This window comes from Canis lupus, chromosome 12 (genome assembly GCF_048164855.1).
Source record: "Canis lupus baileyi chromosome 12, mCanLup2.hap1, whole genome shotgun sequence".
Taxonomy (NCBI): Eukaryota; Metazoa; Chordata; class Mammalia; order Carnivora; family Canidae; genus Canis; species Canis lupus.
Genome location: NC_132849.1, coordinates 14,017,786 through 14,028,062, shown reverse-complemented (window position 1 = coordinate 14,028,062; position 10,277 = coordinate 14,017,786). Strand labels below are relative to the sequence as shown.

General features: G+C 45.8%; 1 long non-coding RNA gene across 1 annotated transcript; it reads right to left on the bottom strand.

The window, feature by feature from the left end:
• Positions 1 to 1,433: 1,433 nt before the first annotated feature.
• On the bottom strand, positions 1,434 to 9,728 carry LOC140601170 (uncharacterized). Its single transcript, XR_012004218.1, has 2 exons — positions 9,345 to 9,728; positions 1,434 to 3,210 (listed from the first exon to the last, which is right to left on the bottom strand). It is a non-coding gene; the product is annotated as an uncharacterized lncRNA (long non-coding RNA).
• Between the last annotated feature and the right edge of the window lie 549 nt (positions 9,729 to 10,277).

Below are 10,277 nucleotides of genomic sequence, written 5' to 3'. Positions count from 1 at the left end.
GTCTGTCATTGCAAAGTCCAATATCCCTGCCTCTACTGCCAATACCATCATTCTCACCATAATGAAATCCACCATCTTGGTCATAATGACTCTAGCATCCACACTGCTATGATGAAATCCATCATCGCAGTCAACATTCCGACCACTAGCACTTCCAACATCAATGCCACAATCACTCTCACCGTTCCCACCATTCCCACCACCTAGCACCACCATAATCATTCCACCTCCACTGCTATAATTATCAATGCCATCCACATTACTATCACTTCCCCTTGTTTGCTCCCATTACTGCCATCAACCCCACTAATACCATGTCTCTCATCGTGCCACTGTCACCACCATATCACCTCCACTATCATTGCTAGTATCTCCTCCTCCAACATCTCATCTTCAAAGCTACTATCACTTCTATCATCATGAATAGAATCACTTTCACTGTCCCACTAGAATTATTTGCACCATTACTTCCAATACCATCGTCAGTATCACTTCCACTATCACTAGCACCATCTCTGCATCTATCACTTCTCCAGTCATTCCCTCTGTTATGCTTACATAAATTCCCATTGATATTGCCACTTCCTCACCTCTATCACCTCCAGTTTCACTGCTACCATCACTTTTGGATTCTAGAAGTTATTCACAGCTCTCCTCTCCCTCTTTGCTCTACTCTCAAGGAGGAGCACTGCAATAGAATATCTGATGGTGCACTGTGCTAGTTGGGGAGAAAGAGCGCCAGACTGAACGTCTAGCACACATGGGTGCAGTATGAGGGCTAGGGCCTGCTTCCCCAGGGAGAAGGCCCAATCATCTCTCCTAATTTTTGGCTTGAACCTTTTATCCCCATTCCTCTTTCTTTCTTCCATGTGGCAGCCACATGGTCCTGGAAAGGCTTGAGAAATGGAGCAAATGCAAGATGTTTCTGTGTTTCTTGCACTCCCTTTTGTGGCTTTCTGGTGAATGTGGACACTTCCAAGACTTGGGTTTGGACCTAAGGCAGTAGATGGAGCAGGTCTTTCAGCTGATTTTGGTTCCGAGCCATTTGGACTGACTTATTTGGTCAAGAAGTTCTCCACATAATCTAGCATGGCTCACCAGAGTTCTCATTTTTATATTCTATTTAAATCTTTATTTTTTTAATCAAAGTAATACATGTACATATTTTTGAAAGTAAAATGTTCTACAAGGTTTATAATGAAAACCATAAGACTTCTGCTCCAGTCTTGCTCACTTTTGAGTCCTCCTTTTCTGAGGCAAGCACTTTGAATTATTTTAACCCTTTCCTCTAGTATTTACTTGAACATTTCTAATTGACATAGTAATACTGATATTTCTTATATTTTTCAGGATTAGGTTTTATCTATTGACTTTCTCCTATGGAAGATAAGGATTTATCTCTCTTACACCATCTCTCTCCCTCTTTCTCTCTCTTTTACACACACATGCAACATTGACATTGATTACAGGCATATTCAGGATTTGTATTACTATCACTATATTACTATCACGCACAATTAAACCACTTTCCCTTTCTTGTACAACTGTTTGGTTTCCCTTGGAAATAATAATTACCTTGCTTTGCCATCTGCTTAATTTTCCATGTATCATTTACTATTCATCTCTGAACTTTCCAATGGAACTAAAACTTTCCTTTGAATGTACATTACTGTCAGTTTCATTTCCTTCTTGGGGACCTCCCTCCTGGAGTCCTGTATCCTCATGGCTAATGTGGACTGACTGTTCTCCACATATTTTACTTGATTGTCATCTTGACACTTTTCTTCACCATCATTCACAAACTTCCCTTTGTCTCTATCCTGATCACATATCCTTTGTGTCCTTCCTCTTCCTTGGTTTATTTCCTAAGTAAGGTGGATAACATTCCCCAAGATCCTCCTGGAAAATACTGTTTAAGAGGTAAATTTGTAAGACCATTCATGTCCAAAAGTACCTTTATTTTTATTGCCATACTCAATTGCTAGCTTGCCTCAGAATTTAGAAGCATTGGTGGAAATCATTTCCCTCAGGATTTAGAAGCATTGGTCATTTTCTACCTTACACGGTAATTGTAGAGATTACAACCTTAATTCACAATAACTCGTAAGTAAACTTCTTTCCTCATTCTGGAAACTCTTGAAGTTTTCATTTCAATGTTCTGAGATTTCACTGCAGTGTGCCTTAGGGTGAGTTGTTTTTGTGTTTAAATTTGGTCTGCCATATACTCATAGAAAATTTTTTATCTGGGGTGCCTGGATGGCTCAGTTGGTCAAGCATCTGCTTTTGGCTCAGGTCATGATCCCAGGGTCCTGGGATCGACCCCCACATCAGGCTAGCTGCTTAATGGGGAGCCTGCTTCTTCCTCTCCCTCTGCTGCTCCCCCTGCTTGTGTTCTCTCTGTCAAATAAATAAATAAAATCTTTTTTAAAAAAAAAAAAGAAAAATTTTGATCCATAAATTTATGTTCTGCAGTTCTAGGAAATTTTCCTCCTTTTTATTTATTTTTTAAAAGATTTTATTTATTTACTTGACAGAGAGAGAGAGAGAAAGCATAAGCAGGGGTAGTGGCAGGCAGGGGGAGAAGGAGAAGCAGGCTCTCTGCTGAGCAGGCAGGGAGTCAGATGCAGGCTCCATCCTAAGCCAAAGGCAGATGTGTAACCTACTGAGCCACCCAGGCACCTCCATCCTTTTAAAATTTTATTTCTCTCTAGGACTTACAATGCTGCTCCTAAACTGACCATCTAAATTTTTCTGTCAATTTCCATTTCTTTGTTATACTTTTTGGGACTTTGTCCTGATTTTATAGTGCAAATCTTCCTTTGCCTTTTAATAAAATGTGGATGTTATATTTGCATGTCCAAGAATTTTCTTTCTTCTGCTCCTTTTAAAAAAGTCACCCCCAGTTCTCATTTAAAGAAGGCATAACCTTCTTTTATCATTCTAAAAAATATTAGTTATGGTTTCTGTGCTTTTCTTCTTCACCATTTTTTTCTATATTCCTTTTTCCTCTTAGTTTGGATGTATGCCTATCATGTTGAAGGCCTTCTAGAAATATCAAGTAATTCTTAGCTGCCCATTCATATTGATGTGTGAGGCACTGCAGTTCTGATTGGAAGCAGTGGAAGAACAGAGAAAGTTGTTGACATGCGGGCTTCACCAAAGAGTAATTGGTTGGGACTCACAGCTTCATGGGGAGACCAAATACCAAACCTGTAGGAGAAAACAGGAAAATCAGTGTCCCTAGGAAATTTTCTTCCAATATCTTGCCTGTGTGGTATTACTCTGGCTTCCATTGCTCTGGGGATTGATATGGAAGAGAGCTAAGAGCTTCACCTTTCAGGAAACTGGCTTATCTTTAATCCCTATTTTCAGAATGACTCTTCTCTCCTCCTCTAGCTATGCCTGGTGCTCCTATGTGTGAAGCCTTTCAGGTTCAACATCTCAGAGCATAAATCTGTCTTCCACCAGCATGGAAGGGGATAGGGTTAGCTGGATGCATAGGGTAGAGGAGTCAACCCAGGATATGGAGGTTCTTACTGCTTTTTAAAAAAACTTAAAACCAATCCTCCTATTTTCCACCCTCATTCTGAACCCCTGCCTTCAGAAGTAACTGCTGCATCCAATTCCCAGGCTTTTCTGGGAATCCATGGCTAAAAATATTTTGCTACCTATTAGTTCCTGCCATCTACCCCCACAACCTTGCGGGCTTGAGTTTCAGCTTTTTCTGTGGTCTGCTAAGTCAGGTACCACTCATCCATACACTTTCTGATTTCCAAATTCTTGACTTCTCTTGTCTGCTGCCATTCCCTCTCCCATTCTCCTTTTCCCTGTGGGTTTATGCTTTAAAAAAAAATCCATTAATGATATGTTAGTGGGGCTTCTGGAAATAGCCAAAATAAACATGTGTGTTCAATCAGCAATAATTGAGAAGTCTAATGTTTTCTATTGGATTTGAGGGCCAATCTAACAGTTAATCATAAGGAATTCTTCTACCTGCCCCCGCTGTGCCTTTCTTCTGGAGCAGACAACTGTTGAAGGTAGTCCGGATCACATATCTCACCATGACTCTAAACCAAGTGGAACAATCATCCCAAACAACACAAATGTCATTACCCCTAACACCTTTATGATCTTAACCACCTCCTCCATCATCTACTCCGTGGTGTCCATCACTACTATCATTTCTAACATCACCACCACTCCTTCCACCATCATCTCATCAGCATGTCTATTACCAAGTTCAGCCACCACTTCCATTATCTTTGCCCAGACTTCCACCATCTCCTCAAGCATTATTGCCTCTAGAATATTTTCTTAACAATATATGTTGAATATGTTCTTCCATAGGAGTTGCACAAGTGATTTTCAGTAATGTGATTTCTGAAATCAGAAGGGGTGATTTCTACCTTTGAACACAGAGAGTCCTTCTTTTAACAAAGAGAGGAATAGAAAAGAACCCACCGGTTTTTCCAGCTTAAGTCACCTACATGGGAAGAGGGAGAGGGGAAAGGGAACATTTACTGAGCCCTTTCTAAGTAACAAGCATCCTACTAGGCACATTAGTTAGAGTGTTTTCTCTGGTAAGAATCATTGCCCCAGTTTTACAAGGAGGAAACTGAGATTCCCAGATGCTAAATAACATACTCAAGGCCACACAATAAGTGGTGGAGCCAAGATTCCAACCCTGTGTGACTTCAAAGTCCATATTCTTTCCATTACACTATGCTGGCAAGAAATCTCAGGAGCTTGGTTTAAGCACAATGGGTTATGACTCTGAGCAAAGAGAGCCATAGTCATGGTCCCTGATCCCAGGAAGACCTGATCTGATAGGGCAGAAAGAAGTTCTTCTCTCAAAAAGACTATTATCTGATAAAGAAGATTCAATTCCAGCCCCACAGAGCCTATGCCCTGCCTGAAGGCCTCACTCAAGCAACTCTTCACAGTACCCAAGCTTGCCACCTCTCCCTGACCTTGAGTTCCCAGAGGGAGAGGGAGGGAGTGTGGACATCCAGTCCTGGGAATGCCTGGGGTTGAGAGAGCTGAGTTATTTTGGGATTGTTTACATTTGGAATCTTCCTGATCTTTGGTCCCAGAAAAACACCCACATGTTGGAAACTCTTCCGAGTTATTCACTGTTGGGGTTTTTCTTCATCTCCTTCAGCTTTTTCTTCTTCTTGGATGGAAAAAAAATCTGCTAGTGATTAGTCACAACCTGTGAGGCTCAGCTTTTGACAGCCCCACTGAGAAGAGAGAGACAAAGAGGCTCAGAGAGGGGCCCATGGGCAGATGCTGCTGGAAAGGAAACGTGGTTCACAGCATTGACCTCCCGGGATGAGGGATGGTCCATTTACCTCTCTCTGCCAAGGGACAATCACTCCCCAGACCCTGGTTGTTCCATTCCAAGCCCTCATCCCAATTTCACTGGGGAGTACAGGCCAGAGCATGCCTTAGAAGGAGGCGCAGAGGGTCAGGACCCTGAGAAGAAGGCTGAAGAGAGAGGAAACAGGAGCAGGTGCCAGGCCCAAATGATGCCTGCCCCTTAGTCTCCCCCTGGCCATGTTCTCCACTGACAACCCAGAGTGCCCCATTTCAGGATGGAAGTATAAACTGACAATCCCATACCTCTTTGGACAGCCATATGATCTCTGACAGGTTTTATTACATCTTAGGGCTCCTGGAAATCCCAGGGTGTGAGGGCCTCCTGCTTTTTTGCAAGAAGGCTAAGGGTCGGGTGGGGCTGAGCACTGTCCACAGAGGCCAGGACAAAGGGAGATTGTTTGAGCTGAACAGTTAAGGCCTGGAAGTCAAATGTGGATCCAATTTTAAAATCTAAGGATTGTGAAACATGGTGGGGGTAATAAAGGGAATTTGGGAAATCTCCCTTGGTGTAGGTCTTTTTAAAGAGGTTATAAGGCAAAAGAGAAAATCAATTAATACAATAAGCAACAGGGCAGCCCCAGAGGCTCAGCGGTTTAGCGCTGCCTTCAGTCCAGGGTGTGATCCTGGAGACCCGGGATTGAGTCCTGCGTCAGGCTCCCTGCATGGAGCCTGCTTCTCCCTCTGCCTATGTCTCTGCCTCTCTCTCTCTCTCTCTCTCTCTCTCTGTCTCTCATGAATGAATAAATAAAATCTTAAAAAATACAATAAGCAACAATATGGCAGGATGGCTTAATGTCAGGGGAATGGCAGTGCCATCCCTAAGGTGTAAAATTTCTGGGATCCCAGAAATTTTTTTTGGCCAGGTCTATCTATGTAGACAATTTGAGTTTGTCAAAATCAGTGTGTCAGTACCATTCTGAAAGGTATTCCGAGTATGTCCATGAGGCCTCAGGATAACTGCATAGGCATGAATCTCACTGCAGCTTGGAGCATCTGGCTGGCCCCACACATGGGATAGAGGGATGGAGGGTACTTGAAGGAGGAGAAAGAGGGGCTGGGGTTCATCTAAGGCTCAGTCCAAGCTCAGGGTGGCCCACTCAGAGGGCACTGCCAACCCTGGTCAGTTCTAACCACAGACAGGGATCTCCAATATCTCAAGGAAAGAATTTCAAGGCACAGGGTGGTCTGTGCCCAAGCCTGAGGATGGTACTGGGACTGGAGGCAGTAAGCTGTCAGCAGGGCACCTCATACCTCTACAGTAAGGTGTTCTAAGGAGTAGGCAGCAGCACCTGGTTTTTAGTCTTAGCTCTTTTATTGGCTATATGACCTCAGGTCACCTCCTGTTCTTCTCTGGGCTTCTGGTTCCTCATCCATAAACAGCTCTATAATGTCTACCTCAGAGAGCTGTTGTGAAGAGTACTGGCCCAGTGCCCTGGTCCTAACTCTCCCTGAAAGGGGTGGATTTGACCACGGGTAATATGGTCCAGGTCTAGAATCCTGGCCTGCCTTCCAGAGTCTCCAGGCTGGGGATATGCTGGCCAACACCACTTCTCCTTGCCCCCAGTGCTGGCCCTGGGATCAGAGTCATGCTTCTCTTGAGAAGAGGTGTCTCTGGACCAGGCCCCTTGCCAGACGACAGAAGGCCTATTATCTAAAATAGGCGGTTGAGACCAGCAGGGTTCATGATACAAGCCTGACCGGAAGGGGAGGAAGGTCCAGTCTGGGTCACCTAAGTGAGGCTCTGGAAGATGTCATCCCAACAGAAACACAGCCAGCTTGGACTGAAGGGGACAGAGAGGATGAGATAAGACTAGGAGGTATGACAATGGAAGTGACAAAGCCACAAGCCAAGAAGCAAGGGCAGCATTGATCTTGGAAGAGGGAAGGAAACAGGTTCTTACCTGTAGGGTCTACAGAGCCAGAGGCTGAGGAAGTTGTTGGGCTAGGAGTCATCCTGGTCTTGTCACAGAAAAAGGAGGGGCAGCTATGCCCCCAGAGAAGACTATTCAAGCCTCCCTCTTGATGTAGTCCTAGGTATGACTGGATCTAGGTGGCTGCCTAGTACAAGACCACATTCCCATCCTTGAAGCTATCATATGAGCCAGCCGAGGAGCAGCCAGGGGCTGAGGGCCAGGTGAGAAGTGGGGACCAGGACTTGAAAAAGCCAAGAATGCCCCCTCTCTCTGATTCCCTCTTTATCTCCTGATTACCACCCCCTAATACTGCACGTGGGGGCCTCTTGGAACATTCCTTCTAATATCACCTGCTCTTGCCTGTGGAGGACTGAACTGAGGTCCTTAGGACCCCCAGCATGGTCAAACCAAGCTAGAACAGTCCTCAGAAGTAAAGGCAAAGGAAGCCCTTGGCAATGACCCAGCAGGGGCTCCGTATGAGCCTGTCATGAAGATGTTCCACATGCTTGCCATCCCCAGAGCTCCGTCCTGGCAGGTGGCTAGCCTGACCATCCACTCACCCTCCTCACATTACAGAGCCCTCTGTTTCAGCCTGGCGGAGTAGGGCAGCCCCTGCCCAAGCCCCATTTCCATTTCGAAACACCTCATTCCTCCACCTATACACTTAAAAAAAAATGTAGGGTCGCCTGGGTGGCTCAGTGGTTGAGCATCTGCCTTCAGCTCAGGGTGTGATCCTGGAGTCCCGGGATTGAATCCCCCATTGGGATCCCTGCAAGGGGCCTGCTTCCCCTCTGCCTATGTCTCTGCCTTGCTCTCTGTGTCTTTCGTGAACAAATAAATAAAATCTTTAAAAATGTAAACAAAATATGTAGTCTGCCAAAGGATTTTATTTTCTCACTTGCAAATTTAAATGAAAGTCTTACCAAGAAATAAAAAAGAATAAATTCTGTTTATAGTGGGCATTCCATGCACCAACATTATCAGAAGGAAGAGATTTTTGTGTACATCGATGACTCTAGAATAAGGGCTGAAGCTGCAGGTCCTAGGCCATACCTGCCAATGCAGCCCCAACCTGCTAACAAGATATGGGACAGGTGCTAGCCCCACCCAAAGAGGACAAAGAGCTAAGTGTCTGTTGGGTCCAGAAAGCCGGAATGAGGGGAGAAAGAGTCTCAGGCCTCAGTAGGGAGGAAGGTGGGAAAGAGCGCTGACAAAGCAGGGACAATGAAAGAACTGCACCTGAGGGGAAGACTGAGACCCAAAGCATGGGGACCCTGTTAGGCCAGTCACTGTCCTTCTACTCAGGGTATCATTACCATTTACTGTAACAACATCCCTTAATCTTTCTCATACCTACCAATTCCAGGGAGGTAGGTTGTGCATTATTTCTGTCATTCTACAGATGGAAAAGCTGAGGTAAAGTCATGACATTTGTGTCCTTCCCTTGCTGACACCCTTCTTCATAGAAAGGAGCCTGATAAGGAACTCGGGGGAGCAGCATGGAGCCACTGGTTCTGGCCCTACATTTTGGTGGAGCTCTGTCCTTGTCCCTCATCTCTCTCGGTAGGGCGAAGTAGAGCCAAAGCTGCCTTAACCAGGTCATAGAAGATGGCTCTCCACAGGACAGGAGGTCACCACTGGTCATCAGGAAGTAGGCCTAGCCTTCCTGACCAGGTGCCCTCACCCACGCCTACCAGCCAAATTGCCTGGGCCAGGGCCTCTGGCCCGGAGCTGTTGTCTAAGAGAACTGGCATCTCAAGAATCAGCCCTCACTCTGTCAGAGAAAGATTTCACCTCATCTTAAGTACCTGTGCTCCAAGTGCCCACTCCATTCTGCTTAGGCCACTCTGTGCTGGGACTGAGACTGGGCCCAGGTTCCACTATTAGACTAGGAGCTCCCTAAAGGCAATTCTGGATCTCTCTCCCCTCCACTTCAACATATTTGCTCTCAAGATTATTTTTTTCTTATTCTTTTCTTCTTAATACCTTGCTCTCTCCCCTGCAAAAAACCTGGCATGCAATGGTTGATACTTTGCCCTCCCACATACCTACCTGTCTAACCCGGATTTCCCTCCACAGACTGACTGAGATCCAGTGTTGCCATTCAACGAGTGGGTCTGAGTCTCTTCATTTCCCAGAGGAGAAAACAAGTCTCAAGAAGTTGGGTGACTTGCCTGTCAGGATGCAGTCAGTCCTGGACCTCTGGCCTTCCAGCCAATGGTCCTTTCCCCAGACAACCTCACCATGGCCTCCTGGTGTTCACCCCAAGTAAAAGCCAGGAGCCAGGACAGGAACTGGGACAAAGAGGAGGAGGACACTCGGGCCCAGGCCTTGACCCCAAGTTCCTATTTATAATCCTCGTTCCGGAGACGGCCACTTAAACACACATTCCTGATAACTGAATAATCTTTGGCACCAAGCAAAAAATAGCCTGTGGCCCAGACCACAATTGCACAGCTGGAGCAGGGTGAGCAGGGGCGACACAGGGCCCCGATGGTGCAGGACAGTCTTCTGAGGGGGGGTACAGGGGTGGCAGGCGGGGCTGGGGTTGGGACAAGTGAGTGGAACTGCAAATATAGCAGTTAAATATAGCCTTGCCGACCCGGACATGGTGCCAGCCTCCTCTGCAGGCAGCATTTCCCAAATCGGCTTGGATCTCCTTTTCCCAAAGGAAATGAGAGCCAGAGACATGAAGGGAGGAGCTGGAGGGATCTTGATGGAGATGGAGTCCAAGGTTCTGGAGAAGTCTGCAAACAAACGGGGCACCAAGAAGAGTGGCTCTGACGGCATCTTCTGGAATTGCCAATCTGATCAGGGAGGCATGGCTGTGCTCTGAGGCAGAAAACAGAGAATATCTCATTCCCCAGATCAGCTGGTCAAGACCCCATCCATCTTCCAATTCCAGGAAGACTGATGCTAAGGCCTCTTTTCCAAGAAGGCTCAGGCCAGGGCAGAAATGAAAGTGAGAGACATGGAAAGTTCTGG